This window comes from Lissotriton vulgaris, chromosome 9 (assembly GCF_964263255.1).
Source record: "Lissotriton vulgaris chromosome 9, aLisVul1.2, whole genome shotgun sequence".
NCBI lineage: Eukaryota > Metazoa > Chordata > Amphibia > Caudata > Salamandridae > Lissotriton > Lissotriton vulgaris.
Window position 1 is genome coordinate 828,396,491 of NC_141697.1, and position 10,471 is coordinate 828,406,961.

Here is a 10,471-nt window from a genome sequence, read left to right on the forward strand (position 1 = left end):
CAACCATTTCTTCCTCATGCACATGCGCAATGGAATCTTTCTCTCAAGCCACTGTTAATATTGCAGTCAGCAGCCATCTTTAGTACCCGGGCCACGCAGGCCTCAATGAGAACTAGTGCGAAAACAAACACAAATAAAATTTTAAAATATAAAATTATTATTTTCGCTGTTAACCACCCACTCTTCTAATATTCCCATTAGTAAATTACCTAGCAGAAGCCTATTCATACACATAGCTTTATATACTTACCTAATGCGTTTATTTTTTTTTGGCCACGATAAGACATACACGTTTACAAAGCAACACATACATGCAGTTTTCGTATTATAGCACTACATTAGTATGACTCATTCACAATTGTTAATAAATTGATTAATTTGCAATTAGCGTTTAGTACCCATGTGTAATGTTGATGTCTAAATGCGCTATTGTTGATTAATTTTTCATGCTTCAAATGATTGGTTTGATTATAGTTATGCAAGTGTCATTTCACAGGGGGTACACAAAAAATGTTTTGTCTCACCCCTGCTCCATCACAATCAATATTGTTCCAGGACTCAAAATCCGTAACAGAATCAGAATGTACATTTCTTAGTAAAATCTCTTCTTGCCCTGGCTTGAGACCTACTACATCACTTTTACTCCACCAACCCTTAGCACCAAGGTAAACAGAACCATTGGACACATTTTTGATTCTGTACGGTTTGGTAAATGTAGACTCGCCCTTATGTACTTTTATGTTTTTTTTAATTACCACAAAGTCTCCCTTTTTGAAAATCTTAGAGTTTTGTTGGCCACATCATGATATGCCTTAGTCAATACTTGACTATCAACAATTTTTTGATGCACATTAACCTCAGTATCATCAATTCCGGTACCTATTCACTCGTTCTACTTGACCATCAAAAGATGGGCTGTACAACGGTATTTTTTCATGCTTAATTCCTAACAACTTTACATAATTGCACATTTTTAACGAGACCAATTGGGTTCCATTATCAGACACAAAAATTATAAGGTTGGCTCTCAATAGCAAAAATTGTGTTCATACTTTCATTGACAATATCAGTAGTTATTGTAGGAACAAATTCATAGCGAATCCACTTAGAGCAGAGGTCTTCAAACTTTTTTCGGCCGAGCCCCCCAATTTAAATCTTTTTACACGTCGAGCCCCACCACCGCCACCACCACCTGACAAAAAAGTTCAGGAAGCTGGCACTCTGCATAATTGGTGGCCATTCCCTCCTGCAGATCCCAGGTCGTATAGGGCAAATAACATTAAATAAAGGTAGAGCGTTTAGTTAACTGCCATTAGAAGATATCACATGTGGAGCAGTGGAAAACTTCGGGAGGCAAAGGGGTAAAGTGATCAACTTCTAAGATGATTAGTCAATCAGCAGTGCAGTCCATGAAATTGATTCAATGACTTATCAGTTATGAAAAACGTCTCAAATAGATAATAAATAATGTTGGGCTTAACGAAGAGCCCCAGGGAAATAGGCCTCAAAGTACTCAAAATTTCCGCGTCTGCTGTTTGTTCTTTTTCTTCAAGCAGCAGGACTACCTTTGTTCTTTTCCAGTCAGCTGGGACTTTACCTGTCATTAAAGAATGATTACATAAGGCTTGAAATGAGACCACTAAAGAGCCAAAGCTCTGGAAAAGCCTTTTTGTCGCATTCAGTGGTTCAAGAATGATCATGGCATAATACTCAGATTTTGCCATAACAATGAGTTTCTTATAAGATTGTACTGCAGTTTTCAGTTCCTGTTTCAGCCTAACGCTCCCACATAGTTAGTGCAATTAAATTAGCAAACTTTCTGCATATTTCTCGTCATAGTTCTCTTGATTTCACTCCTCTTTCTTTAACTCTCTACCCCTTCTCTCCCTACCTCACTTGTATCTCCTCACTTGTATCTCATCACTTCTCAGAACACTCTTCACCACAACATTGTCTACTTGTCCCTCAGATTGTACTGCAGTTTTCAGTTCCTGTTTCAGCCTAACGCTCCCACATAGTTAGTGCAATTAAATTAGCAAACTTTCTGCATATTTCTTGTCATAGTTCTCTTGATTTCACTCCTCTTTCTTTAACTCTCTACCCCTTCTCTCCCTACCTCACTTGTATCTCGTCACTTCTCAGAACACTCTTCACCACAATATTGTCTACTTGTCCCTCAAGACTTCACCTCCAATCACATCTGTTCAATTGAATTTAGCACTTTAAAACAGCCGCACCCGAGTACTTCACAGGTCTTTAAAAGACAATTTCGCGCTAACGAGGCTCTCTTTTTTTCACCCCTCCTTAGAGCCCCTGAATGTCTACTCTTCCTATTGCTGGAAGAATTCCCCCCCCTTCCCCTTGTTGCGCCTCTGGCCTGTGACTCCAGAGTCCAGACACTCTCAGCCAAGCCCCCAGCAGCTGGAGCTGCAGAAGCCCGGGCTGAGACACACAGCTCGCGAAGGTGAAGTGGTGGGGTGAAGTGCGCGCCCCCCCTGAAGGGATGCTGCACCCTACAGTTTAAAGACCTATGACTTAGAGTAATAATCAGACAACACTACAAGACACTTACAGTTATCTTCCAAACAAATAAATGGTCCTGAAAAATCTATTACAATTTTGGACCATGGACCTATGGGTATCTCAATAAATTGCATTTAATTTTTGCCAACTTTCCAATGCTTATCTGCCCTCAAACATTCTTCACATAAATCTACATGATTGTTTACTTCAGAATTAATTCCAGGCCACCAATAATATTCTTTGAGAATGCTCTTAGTGACTGTCGTTCCAGGAGGACCCTTGTGAGCAATACAGATCAGTCTTTTCCTGAGTTTTTGTGTTAGAATGAATAAATCATGTCTCATCAGTAAACCATTTTCAATAGTAATTTCATCAGAAACTTGGTGATAATTTTTGAAATCACTGTCTAGATTACGAATAGGGGGCCATTTGATAATAACAAATTCCATCACTCTTTGCAATGTACTGTCATTTTTTAGACTCAATCCATTCAGTTTCGGTGATGGCTCCTAAACTTATAACTGTAGTGTCAATGGGAGCAACTACGCACTCAACATCCTCTGTAACTTTCTCTTCACTGTTAGCAATTGGCATTCTTGAGAGAAAGTCTGCCCTTGAATTTAATTTTCCAGGGATGTATTTTACCTTGAAATTATATTCCTGTAGTTTTGCAATCAATCTGACAAGTCTAGAAGATGCTTTATTGTGTCCTCTGCCACAGCCATCCATCATAAATGTTAGTGGTTTATGGTCAGTTATGATCTCAAATTCTTTACCCCACAAATATGTTTAGAGTTTTTCTACGGCCCAAACGCATGCTAGAGTCTCCCTCTCGATGGTGCTATAGGCTAGTTCAGCTTGTTTGAGACATCTAGAAATGAAACCAATAGTATATTCCTCATTTTTTTCTTTTGACTAAATACTGATCCGATACCAATGGCACTGGCGTCAACAGTAATGATATTTTTCTTGTCAGGGTCGTAAGGAAATAAAGTTGGAGCGCACAAAATAGATTCTTTAATCTGTTCAAATGCACAAATCTGAACTTTTTCCCACACAAATTTTTATCCCTTGCGCAATAGTTTTCTTAAAGGTTCAACCTTTTCAGCATACCCCTCAATGAACCTTGAGTAATACAGAGACCCATAAATGATTTTAATGAGTCTTTGTCAACCGGGCAAGGATCTTCTCTTATTGCTTGAACTGAATCATTTTTTTGTCTAATTCCTTCTGCAGTAAGTTGGTGACCAAGATAATCAATTTTATCCTTTGCAAATTTACATGTTTTTTGTAACTGTTATACCTTTTTCTTTTAGTATATTGAGAACTTTACACAAAATGTTATGTTCAGTCATGGTAGGAGCATGCACTAATATGTCGTCCTGGAACTTTTCAACACCCTTTATATCTTTAAAAATGATGTCCATCATTTTTTTAAAGACACTCGCTGCTGAAGCTAGTCCGAAGGGTAGTCTCACAAATCTGTATGCTCCAAATGGAGTCATAAATGTAGTGAGATCCTTTGATTCCTTCGCTAGTTTGACTTGATGGTATGCCGACCTAAGGTCAATCAAAGAAAATATTTTAGAACCAGTTGTGGATGCCAAAATCTCTTGAATTTTAGGTAAGGGTTGGCAGTCCACAACAATAATCTTGTTGAGAGACCTCAAGTCGGCATACAATCTAATCTCAACATTTATTTTTTAGTGACAACTATAGCCGAAACCCATTCAGATGAATTTGTTTCTTCTTTTACTCCCATCATCGCACAATTTATTGAGTAATACCTTGAGTTCTTTTCTAACAGATAAAGGTACTGGTCTAACTTTGTGCGAAATGGAAATAGAACCTTCTTTCAATTTGATTTTGTGCTTAAATCCATTGACACAACCAATGTGGTCATTTCTAGAACAGCTTCAAGTGCAAGTGGTTTTTCTTTAATACTAATGCTGTTACAATAATTGTCATCTAAGACTATTAGTTCTTCAGAACGAGGTTTAAGTATAACACCTAGTTTGGCTAAGTCCTTCCAGCCTACAATATTACGTCCTTTCCTGGCTACATACATTTTTGTATATATTTCTCTGCCTTTGAAGTTCAATTAATCTTCAAAAAATCCAACCATTACAATTTCAAATTCGCCAAAGGCTTTGGGATTAACATCAGTCTCTTTTAAATTTCAATTTTCCCAGAGATTATCAAATGTTTTGTCTGATATTATGGTAATTGGTGATCCAGAGTCAGCCATTATTTGTAATTCTACATCACCAATCAGCACACTACCTAAGGGTGCTCTAATTCTATCCTCAGGTGCATCAAAAGAGAGAACAATGTTAGAACATATCTCTTCGTCAAATTCCTCTAGTGCATTACCTTTTACCTTTAAAACTACTTTTAACATTTTAACAAGAAGTTGTAAAATGTCCCACTTTCTTACACTTTGCACATCTTTTGCCAAGTCCTAGACATCCTTAGAAATCAGCTAAATGGTCTTTTGAACCACATCTATAACAACTGTAAAATTTACCTTCTTTGTTTCTTCTGTTGCGCAACCTGAGCCCATCACCCCCCAAAACACTCTGTTAAAGCCAGGTTGCCCATTAATAGCTGCAGATCCCATCTTAGGTGTAATAAAATTCATCAGTAAAAACTCTGCTCTGAAAACTTGCAATCATGGGGAAAAAATGTTCTTGCATCTCACTTAGTAAAATATCGCTCTGCATTTTCATCTCACTGCTGGCACTAATATGATTGAGGACATGCTGTTTTGGTACATTGTAACCACTGACATTTGTTGACTGGCTGTGTTCGCTTTGCATGTGAGGTGTAAAACCTGTATTTCTACTTTCAATATATGTTGATTACACAATGCAACCCTAACATAGGAGAGGTTTTGATTATTAATAACTTTAATTCATTATAACGATTCAGAGCGCTCTACTGCTGTTTCTGGGCGCTGAAACTTTGTAATTTAGGAGTGACAGAAAAGCAGTTATTGTGGGGTTGAGTTAGGACGTTAAGGATGATAAGTGAGTTTCTCTGTACAGCAAGTGAGTAAACAGCTTGAGTTTCGAACAGATTTATTGGCTAAAGTTATAATTTGTCTCATCTTTAGTAAAAGAAATGTTTGAGTCTCTCAACTGAAAATCTGCTGGCGTTTAATTTCACATGGGTGCCAACCAGGTGTACCCTCAGTAGCAGCTGCTACTGAACGAATGGGGGAAGGAGACTGGGGGTGGGTTTTTGGAGATATACAAATAAATACTTTAAAAAACACACTTACCTGGATGCAGCCGGGAGCTGCCTTTCCTCCTTCCTCACCGTCCCCTTCCTCGCTTCTGTGGAAGCATGAAGCACCCAGGCTTACGGACACATAAACAAAGGGATTAGAGCTGCTGGGTTCTAAGAGGTGGCGGAACCCTCAGTCCTAGGAACACATCTCTGCACTGAGGAAATAGGGAGAGATTGTGGGCCAGGGAGGCTCGTGCTTTCCACCGACACAGCAGAGGTGACCCAAAGAAGGCCTGATAAGCAACCATATGGCCAGAAACAGTAAGTGGGTAGAGCGGAGATCAAAAGAACAGTCAGCAATAAAGATAATGCCCAGTGGGCCCCACCCTACTTCTAGATAAGGCAACCTAAGGAAGAACTACCCACGCGCAAGAGACACGCCCTTTAAATATTAATAAAACAGAATTGAGAATACAGACCTCCTATGACATATACGATCTGCATAATCGGGGTCTCACGCTCCCTCAGGAAATATACCCACTCCCGAAGGGGACAATGGCCAGAGATAAAGAACAGAAGTGCCAAAAGCAGGGCAAGATGGACAAATACACAACAATGCTCCCCAGACATCAAAGGTGGGAGGTGGTCCCTCTGGGCCACCAGACAATACTACCATCCTTCAGGTGATCCAGGCTTTTAGAGAGGAAATAGAGGGCAAAATGGTGGAAATAGGTGAACAGACATTGTTTTCTTGCTTATCTTGTTTTTCTATGGTTATTGAATGCACTAGCAACGGATCTAACTGTAATGTAACTGCAATTAATTTACCGCTCTACCACGCCTTAATCCTCATTAAAAGTGCTCTGATACCTCTGGGTCTAGCCTGGACTTCCTCGTCTCCTCGCCGTGCCTCCAACCCCCTCCCCCACCTCTCCCCTCCTTCATTCTTTGCCTGCCTCCCCTATTCTTTCCCTCTCTCCCTTGAATCTCTTTCCCTCTCTCCCCTGAATCTTTTTCCCCCTACCTGCTCTGTTTATCCCTGTGCCTTTGCTCTGCTCAATCTCCCTCCCGTCTTCCTTTTACATTATCCCCTTACCCCTCTACATGCCTTGAACAAATGGATGTAACTCGTAATTGACGTACCTTCTGTATTAATGTGTAATTCGTAACCTTTACAACCCTACCAACCCGACTCCCTATTATGGCCCCCTCTAGTATGCCCTTGTCCAACGCACTCCTACTCCCCTTGTTGGGGAAGGATCCAGCATTTTTGTCCTGGAGTTTCAGAGACTCTTCTGAGAGAGTCCACAGTGACAAGGGCGTCTCACATAGTGGAGGTCTGGGATTGATCCCCTTACCACATGAAAACCACCGGAAGTTGGACACTGTATTGGACACTGTGTGTCCAACATTCTTCTAAGTGTGCCCATGACCAAAGCATTCCTACTCCCCTTGTTGGGGAGGGATCCAGCATCCATGCCCTGGAGTCTCAGTGACCAGCTGAGAGAGTCCATTGTGACAAGGGAATCACACAAAATGGAAGACTAGAAATGATCCCTTCACCGCGGGGATCCGTCTCCCACCCGTCCGGCATCAGACACAGTGACTTCCCCGTCTCCCTCCTGTGTCTCCTACCCCATCCCATCCCACCCCTTCCCTCCATCATTCTTTGCTTGCCTCCCCCATTCTTTTCCTCTCTCCCCTGAATCTCTCTCCCCCTACTTGCTCTGTTTTTCTGTGTGCCAATTCTCTACTTAATCTCCCTTCCCGTCGCCCTTTTTCATTACCCCCTTACCCTCTACATGCCTTGAACCAACTGGTGTAACTTGTAATTGACGTACCTTCTGTAACAATGTGTAACTTGTAACCTATGTAACTCTTTTCATGTAAAGTGCTATGATACCTCCGGGTCTAGCTAGCGCTATATTAAACTCAAGTAAATAAATTCTTGAACTCATATTTTTGTTCGTACCTTTTCTTTTCCCGTAAAGCAAAAACATTAGTGGTATTTGTACTTTCTTTAGATAATTCAATAGATGAAATTAATGAACGTTCCATTCTCTTAGTAAGGTTGGATTCCTGCGAGCCAGTAATCGTTCCTGGATTTTTTTAGTATAGCAATGGAAAACGAACTGGTCTCTAATATATGTGTCCACCATTTCATTAAATTCACATTTAGTTGCAAGAACCCTCAACGCTGCAATGTACTCTTCCACAGATTCTACTTCCAATTGTTTTCGCATGGCAAATTTATGTCTGCCCACCATAATGTTTGGTTCTTCTGAAAATTGCTTCTCCATGCATTTTACTGCTTCTTGGTATTTATTAATTGGAATGAATTACCCTGGATGATGCTCAAATCAGGTAAACTGTTCAATATTTCTTGGCCAGCATTGCCCGATAACTCAAACATTATTGCTTTTTTCCTTTCTGCGCTATAATCTTTTCAGTCTATGGCCACTAAGTAATTTTCAAAGGCTCTGTGCCAACTTTTCCAGCGCATGGGTGGTTTTCCTGCTTCATTTAAGAAAAAGTCTGGAACACAAATGGTATTGCTTTGTGCCATTTTTGATTTAATTTAATTTAATTTGCGGGTTTGTAGAGCGCTTGAATAGCCTGATTTGCCTTCCACACTTTCACTTTTAATTTTACATTCACTCAGGAGTTTGTATGCATTAAGACTGAATTTATGTTTGTTCCAATTTAGTTATCCTTTAGAAGCTGTTTAAAATATGTTAATTCCTTACCAGTGACAAACTAAAGCTTTCTGTGTAATGCAATATTTTCCTATAAGAATTACAATTAAAGATGGCCGCTCATAGGTCGTACAACGTGCGACGTTTAAGTATAGTGCCTGACAGCAGTCAAACGGAGTCAGCTGGAGGCAGGAGAAGCGTTATGTCATGCTTCCAGCTGTGCGCGTGTCAATTGTCAGCTGCTCTCGCTCATAACAGTTTAACAGCATTTCCAACAATGAACTCTCAACTTCCAACTGCCACAACGTAAAACAAAGGTACAATAGTGTGCTGAATGTTACATAATTACACTCAGCAATTAAATACTTTTTTAATTTCCGAATGATCGTACTTGAAGTTCAATTATTCTTCGTTGAAGGATTTGTTAACAACGAAACTTGCCTTTAAGTATATTCTTTGTAGATTTTCTTCTTCCAAATCGCGGTGGGCCTTAAGTGATCCTCGTCGCCATGTTGTTGAGACACGGAGTCAAAGTGAACTTAAGGTTAGGTTTATTATTAAGATAACAATAATAAGGTCCACACGCAGGTGGGAGGAGCGACACTGGCAAGGAGCGTCTCAAAGGTTGGAATGCACAAACACTCCATTACATCGGATTTATAGTGGAGAGAAAGGGAGGGTACGTCATAGAAGAGAAAGAAGGTGAGAGGATGAGAGTGAATGAGGTAAAGAATAAGGATAGAATGAGACAGAGAAAGGTAGGTAGAGATAACTAGTACAACACAGGGTCGCATTGGTTAGGCAGGCATTCGGGCAATGCGTCGGTGTCTAAGTTGCAGCTTTGGGCCGCTTTTCTGGGCAGCATGGAAGCCGATTTGGGCTGTGTCTATTCAGATGCTGCCAGCAACCCCACCCAGGTCAAACAGGATTACTTTAGAAGCCATCCTAGAGTCATCGGATGAATCTACTACATTAGAAGTCATTTTCACATCATCAAGCTCTTGAATTCATCAGCAAAGCTGAAAAGCTCAGCCTGATGATTTGAGGATGACTTGAAAATGAGTATTCAATTACTTTAGTAGGGGGGGGGGTCATTATTCATGATGATTTAAAGATGACTTGAAAATGAGTATCATTGACTTCAGAAGGTGTTCATTATTCCAGATGATTTAAGGATGACTTGAAAATGACAATCCGATAACTTTACAAGATGAGATTGTTCCTGATAACTTTGAGATGATTTGAAAATAAGTATCTGATTACTTCAAAGGTACTATTGTGTTTTCAATTAGATGTTTTTGCTTCTGGTGATTTTAACAGAAATTGCTTGTCTATTTAAAGAGCATGTCCACCACTTTTGTTTTAGTTTTCTAGAAAAATGCAAACTTTTGAATGATTGCACGATTAATTGCAGATAAACGCAAAACGATATATAAGTTTTCTACTATACACAACTGAGCATACAATGTGCTTTAGCAAACTATGCATAAGTCATAAGATATTTTTTAACACTTTTTTTTATTTTAGTCCCTTTCTTTTTGTCCAAAACAGGTAAAATAAGCATCCACTGTGAAATGATCAATGCCTAGCATTAATAAACATGAACATTGGCCATTGTATGCATGGTCACTGAAGTTAAGGGACAATGACGTATGAAAATATGTGTCAGGGTAGACTAAATAACGTAACAAAAATAAATGCTGCACATTATGCAGCAGAATCTTTAACTAGCCATCTGATATTTGATGACTTGCACCGCAAAACAATACACAAAGTGACGGAAAACAAGCATCCATCAAATAAATACACAAACTATGAAATATTTTATTTAATTCACAAGCAAATGCAATTTTTTTTTTTACTTTTAATGGGAAGGTTGAAGCTTTTCTAAACTCATTTGAGACCACCCATTGGCCATACTGTATTATATTTGATGTACTTGCACTGCTCCCAAAAATCAATGTGAGGATACCAAATGAATTATTAGCTGCACATTTATAAAACATTTTTGATTGTTCAGT